Source organism: Microtus oregoni, unplaced genomic scaffold (genome assembly GCF_018167655.1).
Source record: "Microtus oregoni isolate MIOR12 unplaced genomic scaffold, Mior012 000004F_ref0000308, whole genome shotgun sequence".
Lineage (NCBI taxonomy): Eukaryota > Metazoa > Chordata > Mammalia > Rodentia > Cricetidae > Microtus > Microtus oregoni.
Genome location: NW_024543063.1, coordinates 46,561,856 through 46,569,889, shown reverse-complemented (window position 1 = coordinate 46,569,889; position 8,034 = coordinate 46,561,856).

Below are 8,034 nucleotides of genomic sequence, written 5' to 3'. Positions count from 1 at the left end.
GCCCTGCTTCCGGTTCTTATCTGACCAGGTACTTTGCCTTTTACCTTGTAAAGCATCACTTTTACCCAGGCACACATTTGTGGTCAGAGGTTGAGCCTCTCTAGAAGTCTCAAAACTGACGTCTCTAGGCATCTGGCTAGTTCTGAAGTCACCCTTCGGCAAGTCATGCTTCAAGCACCTTCTCTACAGATAGCCTCCCCTCTTTCCATTGTGTCAAGCTTCTGGCCAATTCCTTTCATGCCTTGTATCGGCACCAGATAGCAAGCAAGCCACGTGTGCTTAATGCGAGATTAAGGAAGCTGACTGTGGTCTCTAAGCTTTGTGGAGGCAAAGATCTCAGAAGTGCTTACCACCACGTCCTGGCTCCTAGTGAGAGTTGAAGAAACTATTTATCGAACGAGTGAATGAGTGAGTATCAGTGTCCTGCTCTAGTATTCTTCCCTCCCCTCCCTCTTGTCCTCTTTTTTTCCCCTTCTGTCTCTTCTGGAAATCAAACCCAATGCCTTCTATACACTAGGCAAGTGCTCTCCTACTGAGCTACTTTTTGCCTTTGGTCCCCTGGGACAAGGTCTTGCTGCGTAGCCTAGGCTAGTGTCAAGCTCACACTATTCCTACTTCTGCCTCCCCAGTCTGGGATTTAGGGCATGTGCCACTCTACCTGGTTCCTAGTCCTACAGGTTGTACCCACTTCACATTTTTAAATTCACTCCCCCTACCCCCGTTACTAGTGCTCTGTCATTCCGTCATCCGTCAATGAACACTCCTTGAGCACCGAGAGCTAGGCAGCTTGACGGTGGCTGGAGTAACCATGGCATAGAGCTGTCCCTGTGTTGCCACCTCTGAGGAGCTCTTTCAAAGGCTGAAATCGTGTAATCCACTTTGAGAACTCTGCAGCCCACGGCCAGGTGCGTACTAGGCAGTCACTCTACCGCTGAGCTTTATTCTCAGCCTCAAAATCCCCACTTAGAAGAATTGCCAGCAGTGGTAGCACACACCTTTAATCCCGGCATCCGAGCTGTAAAGGCAGGTGAATGTCCTTGAGTTCTGTGCCAGCCTGGTCTACACATAAAGTCCAGGACAGCCAAGGCTACAGAATGAGAGCTTGTCTCAAAATAAATGAAACAAAACGTATTTGTTTGTTTTTAACTTTATGGGCATAGATGGTGTTTTTCATGCCTGATGACCTAGGAAGCAGAAAAGGTTGTCATATCCCCTGCGACTGGAGTTAAACGTGTTTATGAGCTGCTCTGTGGGGGCTGGGTCCTCTTTGAGAGCACTAAATGTTCTTAACCACTGAGCCATCTCTCAGTTCCCCCAAATCCTCATTTTTATGGAAGATTCCACCACTCTTCACTTTCAGCCCCTCTGCCTTCTGTCTCTCTGTCCATTGTCACTGCTCCTATGATGACCTGGGTTACATTTTTTTTTTTTTGTTCCTCAGTCTGCTTTTGTCACCAAAACCAAACGTTGGTTTCCACTCACCAATCCGAGCCATCTTTGAGATTATTAATTCAGTCATAGGTTCTCCTACCTACGCCATTTCCGTGGATCCTCATTGCCATCCAGACTGTGACAGCGCCCTAGAGAGATCTGGCCCAAGACAGCCTCTCTTCTTTATCGCCCTTCTATGCACCACATCTGTTCTACCTCACCTTCACCTATACCAGCTTGCTTGAAGTTCTTACTCTTGGCTCAGACCTTTCTCCTAAACTATCATCCATCCCTGTGTATTGTTCTTGCCAGATCTGTGACCAGGAGCAGATGGGACTGCAGTGATGAGAGGCACACCTCTGAGTTTACCAGGCCCTTTCCCCTTCCAAGAGGCATCGAAGGAAGGGGAACATCTGAGGGCCATGGAATGTTTTCAGGCCTCTCCCCAACCGTGAGCAAGCAGGCCTTGGATGGAGAGAGCAGAAACTCACTTCCCAGGAGACACCTGAAGCTAAGAGGAGGCAAATGACTTTCCAGGTCATGTGATTAGGAAGGGCTAGGTCTGAGTTCTAGATAGGCTCCCTGACTCACAGCCAGTTTTGCTCTGTCCCAAGCACATCTTTTGCCAGGCACTGGCTTTGAAGCTGAAGGAAGCATGGGCACTGCTTCTTTTTAAAAACTTTATTTATACTTTGTGTATGAGTGCTCTGCTGTATCCCTGCATGCAGGCATCAGATATTATTATAGATGGTTGTGAGCCGCCTTGTGGGTGCTGGGAATTGAACTCAGGACCTCTGGAAGAGCAACCAGTACTCTTAACCACTAAGCCATCTCTCCAGCCCCAGCATGGGCACTCCTAACCTAGAAGAGCTCACGTTCTTAGAGGTGTAGACCCAGGCCTGAGAAAAATCCCTTTAGCAGAGTCAGAGGATGATCAGGGCCCTGGTGCATGGTGCTGCCTGCTCCACTTTGGGGAACTATATATTCAAATTCAAAAAAGAAAAAGAAAAGTCAAGAAAAACAGAAGCTTCCCTTATTTTTCCCCACAGGCCCCCACAGGTTACAACTCTGAGGCACAACTTCCCCTTGCTTTCTGGGAAAAGATAAAATAAAAATCTCTCCACTACCGTGTTTTGGCGATGTCATTCATTCATTGGCCAGATAGTTACCAAACTTTCAGAAAATATCCAAGAACGTAACCACCCACCCACCTTGCAGGGACCAAATTTAGGCCACCTCCATCCTTGTCCCTGGGGGCCCACGATCAGAACAGGTTTTGTTCTGATCTCTTGAGTTTTTGCACTTCTTGTGTCACCAAAACCAAGAATGTGTATGTGTGAGTGTGAGACTCTGTGTGTGTGTGTGTGTGTGTGTGTGTGTGTGTGTGTAGTGTGAGCTGGTAAGTGGAAGTTACTAGGAAAGGGCCCTTAGGGTGACATGTTGGAGATTTTTGGCAGATGGAGAGCAGGCCTTTGAGGCCTATGTGATGTAGGATGGCAGCCGGGCTCACGGCAAGAAAAGAGATGCAATCATTTTTGCTAGAAGAAAACAAAAGCCCAACATGGCTAGAGAACTATGTATGCATGGATGCATTGGTGAAGGAACTAATCTTGGGGAGCCTTAGGCACTGAGTGAAGGGCAAAACTTTATCCTTAGAGTAATGGTGGCTTTGGCTTTATGCTGGGGGATTCTCAAGTCATATCGTAGCTGTGCTTAGCAAAAGTCACCCAGGCAGTAAGATGTGGGTCACAAGGACTTTGGTACAATTCCTAGGTGAGTTGATAATAGCATGGGCCTAGCTGGAGGAAACGGAGAAAGAGGAGACTAGAAGAATTTAAAGGAATCTTTGGAAGGCAGAATGCAGAGGTTGGTGCTTCAAGAACTCAGGAGAGGGCTGGAGAGATGGCCCAGTGGTTAAGAGGACCGCCTGCTCTTCCAAAGGTCCTGAGTTCAATTCCCAGCAACTACATGGTGGCTCACAGCCATCTGTAGTGAGATCTGGTGCCCCTCTTCTGGCCTGCAGGCACACATGCAGACAGAATACTGAGAATATACATAATAAATTAATTAATTAAAAAAAAAGAACTCTTGGAGAGAGGGAGAGAGGATGGTGCAAGAGCCCTGGTGTTTCCTTAATGGGGTGGGGAGGCCTAGAGAATTGAGTTAGGGGGACTGGGACATGGTTAGTTTAGGCAGGCAGCATCTGAGGGACATTCCCATAAAGCAGCTGGACACATGGGTAAAGGAAAGAGGGATCGAGGCTTGTCTTCCCCTCCTTGTTAACCCTCTTTGAAAGGTTTATCCCAAAGAAACAGTTGTTGAAGAAGGAAAAGCTCTGTCTGAAAATATTACTCATTTGCTTTTTCAAAGGTAAAGAGATGACGTAGAGCTTCAGTGAGGGGATGCTGAAAGACCTTGTGAATGCCTACAGCACTCTGTGGCCAGTGGGAAGGGAAGGGCTGAGTAGGGTCAGAACTGGCTGGTAAGTGAGAATGTTAGATTTTTGAATATGTTGAGAGTTCCTGGTCCCTCAACACAACGAACACAGTGGGCAGAGAAAGCTCCAGAACAACCCTTATCTGCATCCGTTGCCCATGAGAGCTGTCAGCGCCTTCCCATGCTGGTAGACTGTCTCAGCCCAGAGTTGTAATTTCTCTCGACTTTGTATTTACTTATACCATGAAAGATTTCGGTAAACTTGGCACTGTTTTGAAGAGCAAACATGGCCATTACTTATTTGGACAGCTCCGGGCTGCCTTCTGCACTAGGAGGTGTAAGTTTATAGGCCGGGCAAGCAGGCTGACTTCCCTGGGGACTCCCCCAACACACCCAGCTGTGTCTCTGTTGTGGTCCTTGTTGGTCCAGTTTCAAGCCTCCAGGGGGAGCAGTGAGAGGGGGCCCTGCTGGTTTGGTAAGAGTAAGGGGTGGGGTGACTGTGTCTCTCTGGAGCTGGGCTGGGCGTCCTTCCTTCCTTCCTGACTCCTTTCTCCTAAGGGACAAGTGGGAGGAATGTCCTTGCCTCTCCCAGGTCATGGGATGAGCTGTTCCCCTAGGACTTAACTTAGGCCAGGCCTCTTAGGAAAGGGCTGTGGAGTTAAAGACTCGCAGTTGTTTCTGAGTGTATCCTATTCCTCGAAATCTTCTGACACAGGTGTAGTAGGGAGGCCAGGTGGACACCAGGCATCTGGTAATCCCTTCCTGTTCTGGACTAACTATGACTGGTCAATGAGGCTCCCCAAAGTGACCCCTGCCCTGTCAGCTCCAAGCTCCAATACAGAGTGAGCCTTTGGTGCCACCGTGTGGGAAGTATCCACAGTGCAGTTACAAACTTTGCCCACGCCAGGGGTGCACCATCAATGGAGCAGTCTCCTTGAATAAGGACTGGGGTGTGCCCTGTACAACATGCTCAGTTGGTGTGTCCATCCTTCTTACACCCAAACTCGGTCTCAGTTCAGGCACCCTGGACCTCCACCATGGCCACAGCTGCTTCTTCAGGGAAACATTAAATGGCGGATTACGCTGGTGCAGTGGGAACCAGAGAACCATGGTGGGGTGTGTGTGTGTGTCAGGATAAAAATTAAAAAAAAAAAAAACTCCTCCACAGCCCAAAACCTTTTCAGGAGGGACATACATTCTCTGCCCCTTCTCTTCCTAGTCCTCACTCCTACCAGTCTCCATCTTTTCCTCTTTAGAAGGCTCTCTAAACTGCTACTCTAGGGTTTCTATTTGCTTCTCTCTGGTGAGCTCTCTTTCTGGTTCTTGGGAGCTGCCTCCCCTTCCCTCTTCCTTGGTATCCCAACAATTTTCAGGGCCTAGCTTCTGTATCCACAGTAGCACCTCGTGGTTTAGCCTTCTCTTTCTCAGTCCTTACATTTAGGATAACCCTCGCACACCCCAAACTCGAGCCCCTCACAACTGTACTCCCGTGTCTATCCCGCTGGCACCCCATTATCCTCCAAGAGACCCTCAACTTATACCACACTTCCACCTGGCCCTAGTGTCCTTCATTCCCCTGAGTTAGTCTAGTCTTCAGGGGTGGGTCGCCTCTATGGGTTGGACCTTGCCCATCTTCACTTTCTTACTGGTCCCTCATCTCTGGCCAGTTCCTCCCTAGGAGGACCTAAGTCCTGCCAAACTGAACTTCATGCTCTTTGAATGCATCCCCTTCTCTCCTCTCTCTCTGTCTTGGTACAGAGTGGTCTGTGCACTTGAATGCCTTTTTTTCCCCTTCTTTTCTGGCCGTGATATCAGTGCCTTTTTGATCATTCCTATGGACTCCAGGCTTGGTCAGGAATCTCTTTCTGTGCCCTCAAGATGTCCTACATTCATTTCCTCTATCACTACCTGATCTGCTTGTTCTTACCTAGAGTACCCTACTCCAGGGCCACGTCTAGGCTGAATCACCTGATTGTCCAATTTTCTATTTCCAGAAGACCCAGATATATATAAAGTTGAGTTCTAGGGAGAGGAAGGCCATGATTGCTGGTCATCAGAGTAAACCAGTGGCCTAGCTGATCTGGGACCCAAGACTTACCTTCCTCTCCTGGACTTCTTTGCTCCCCAAGATGACATTGTAAAGTGAGTTAGGATCCTTGAAGGCCTAATAAGACTCGACAAGAAGAGAATCTTTCTAGGTGCTCTTGTCCTTGGGAGACAGCAGCCATTAGCTCAGGCTCATGAGAGCCTAGGGGGCTGTCCCAGGACGCCAAGAGAGCTAGTATACAGTGACCACAGGTCAACACATCTGATAATATCCTTGTGAGACTCCCTTTTCCTTCAGGGCTATGAAGTAGGAGTGCCTGAATTCCTAAAGGATGCTGGTGGCAGCAGTTATGGTCCCCAGGTTAATTATTTCTAATGTCATACGGAAGAGAATGTGCTGAGTGCGACCTCCCCCACTCAACCTTGGCCTTAGAGGGCACCGATCTCCCCAGACCTGTTCTACCCACTACCAGACTGACGTTTAAGGTCATTTCACTATCCCTCAGGCCTCTGAACCACCATTGTGTTCCAGCACCATGAGAGCTCTCCTCTGAGAATTCGGGGTCCTACCTTGGGTCTTTGACACTGCTGTGTCCTCTGCCTGCCCCATGGGTGGACCCAGTTCCCTTGCTCAGAGAGCTCAGTAAACAGAAACAAATTGTTCTGGAAGGGAACAAAAAGTGCCAAAGAGGATGCCTCCTGGCACTTAGGAAGTGCCCCTTCTACCTTAAAAAATTTACAACGCAAACAACCCAAAAATAGAATACAAAGGATCCACCCAGTTTTTTCTTGTACCTCTGTTCCTCAAACTTCTTTCCTTGAAGTTCTTTAGAACAGCCACCCACATTTCCACCATTGCTCCCTCCCCAACCTTTCTCCTTGTCACTCCGTACAAGTGTGTGGACATGCGCAGTGAATACCTGCTGGGCTGTGAGTGGTTAGAAGCCTGGGACACTGAGGTATTTCTCACACTTACCTTGCCTGGATGGTACCATCTTGGCCACTTGCTCCAGATTGCCCAGATGTACAAAGTCCCTCTTGCCTGAACAGCCAGGATTCACTCGCCTTCCCTGGTCTTTCTGGCTGGTGTTTTTCCTCTGCATTTCCAGCACCGAACAGTAGCTTAACAGCTTCACACTAAAATGGAAAACTTTCCCAGAGATCCCATCTTGCTTGCTTCCTGGAATCTGCTTTCCATCTCCCCTGGCCTGCAAAGCCCGTGACTCATTTACGCAGCAGCCAGCAGTGCCTTCTCCGCTGGGATTTCTCACAGGAAACCTGAGAGCCACTCAAGCCCTGCGCCATTTTCACTCTGCCTGCTCTTGGCCCTGGCTTTTCTTATCTAAAACCCTGATTTGCTCTATCGGGAGAGGCAGTGGAGTTGTTACTTTTTCTCTAGATTTGGGCACCCTCATTAAAACAGGGCTTTGTATCCCAGAGGCCCAGGGTGGACCTTTTGCAGGACCTTTCAAAGTCCAACAATCACAACTCATCTTTGTTGCTGTTTCTGCACAACGACAGTCTTTTGATCGCCCTAGAAATCGAGAAAACTGGGATCTGCACACACACACACACACTTTGGAGAATCACAGACTATTTCTATCACAGCCGGGTGAGGCGTAGGGTGGGATTTTGACAGAGCTGACAGATGGGGTTCCCATCTGAATGGAATGTGCACCATCTCTGCAAGTGTTTGCAAGGCTGGGGGAGTGCTTGTGTTGAATTCCTGAGGGTTGTCAAACGCCCCGGTAGAATTTTAAAAATGCTTTGTTGTTGCTGTTTTGTTGTTTTGTTGACAGGGTCTTGTTATGTAGCCCAGGCTGTCCTGGAACTCACTATATTGCCCAGGATGGTCTCAAATTCTTGGTGATCTTTCTATTTCAGCCTCACAAGTGCTGGGATTTCAGGTGTGTGCTCCCTACTCAACTCAACATATATTTTACAAATATATTGGTGAAAGAAGGCAAAGTAATGAATGTGGGTAATGATTTTTATTTATTTATGAGACAGGGTTTCTCTGTAACAGCCCTGACTGTCCTGGAACTCACAGAGAACAGCCTGCCTCTGCTTGCCTTGTGCTAGGATTGAAGGTGTGTGCTACCACCACCCGGCTTAGAGTTC